The sequence below is a fragment of the Protopterus annectens genome, chromosome 3.part0 (genome assembly GCF_019279795.1).
Source record: "Protopterus annectens isolate FY-2018-M chromosome 3.part0, PAN1.0, whole genome shotgun sequence".
Taxonomy (NCBI): domain Eukaryota; kingdom Metazoa; phylum Chordata; order Ceratodontiformes; family Protopteridae; genus Protopterus; species Protopterus annectens.
This window is the reverse complement of record NC_056731.1, coordinates 1327432900-1327434206: the sequence shown is the minus strand read 5'-3', so window position 1 is coordinate 1327434206 and position 1307 is coordinate 1327432900. Positions and strand designations below refer to the sequence as shown.

Sequence of the window (1307 nt, the reverse complement as noted above, 5' to 3'; positions counted from 1 at the left end):
AGATTACTAGACCATCAACCTGGAGGTCATTTTTAAGCCTAGCCATTTTAACCCAGTGTATTACCATAGAAGTACTAGTCAATGCCCAAGACTGAATTTAGTGATGATTGCCCCATGTCCAGGAGGGTTGTGGGCACTACCCCCAGTAAGAGTTTACAGTGCCCAACCCCCTCGTCCAGGTTTGTTTTGAACAGTGTCATAGAGGTGCTCTGCTTCTCATGAATTGGCAGCCTGTTCCAAAGACATGGCACTCACTGGGAGATAAATATGTCCCTCCAGCAAGTCCTATTTAAGTTGTAGGCCTTATTTAAGTCCCTGGAATGGGTAGCCCTAGATCCATTTGATTTACGGATATGCAATAAGTTCATTAGTTTTGGGTTTTGGGTTGCTCTGTACACCAGGCATAAGTGTTCCCTAAGAAGTCTATATGATACAGAGTATAATGACAGGGACTTTAGTTGGTCTGTGTAAGGCACATGGTGGAGACCCTTGATCTTCTTTGTTAGAGACCTCTGAGGTCTCTGTAATTGCTGCAGCTGCTAAGTATGGCACATACTGAACGGGGAGCTATACTCAATTATGGGCCAGATAAGTATAGAGTATAGGGTGGTTATAACCTCTTTTGTTCTCAAGGCGATTCCTTTACTAATCAATTGTCAGGCCCCAGTGGCCTAATGGATAAGGCATTGGCCTCCTAAGCCAAGGATTGTGGGTTCAAGTCCCATCTGGGGTGATATAATCTTGAAGTCAGCTACATGGAAAGCTTTCCTTTCAATGGTAGACATGTGGTGGTCGAAGTTAAGGTTGCAGTCAACCTGTGATCCCAGGTCCCTTACCACTTCATGGGTATTTAGGGTATTGTTGTTGATTTCATAGTGTGAAGGAACATTGTTTGGGCCAAGGGGAATGATGATGCATTTCTTTGCATTCAGTTTGAGACATGACTAATACACCAGTCATTGGTCTGTGTGACACCCTCCTGGAGTATACTGACATCATTTGGGGATTCAATTATTGCATCTAGTTTGCAGTCATGTTCAAACTTGGTCAGCCACAACCCTTTAGTTTTGACCTGAACTTCTGAGAAGTATACACCAAACAGTACGGGGTCCAACACTAACCCCTGTGACACCCCACTGGTAACAGGTCTACTTGTTGATATAGAGTCACCCACTTTAAGAGCATGTCTGGTTTGTGAACCAGTTGGTAACCCATCTTACAACGAAGGAGTTTACATTCAGTTTGCTAAGTTTATCAGTAATGACTGAATGTAGGATTGTGTCAAAAGCCTTTGTCAAGTTGAGGTA

At 43.5% G+C, this 1307-nt stretch overlaps 1 non-coding gene across 1 annotated transcript; it reads left to right on the top strand.

Annotated features, from left to right (window-relative positions):
- The first annotated feature begins 660 nt into the window (after positions 1 to 660).
- Positions 661 to 733, top strand: TRNAR-CCU. Its single transcript has one exon. It is a non-coding gene; the product is annotated as a tRNA-Arg (tRNA).
- Positions 734 to 1307: the final 574 nt, after the last annotated feature.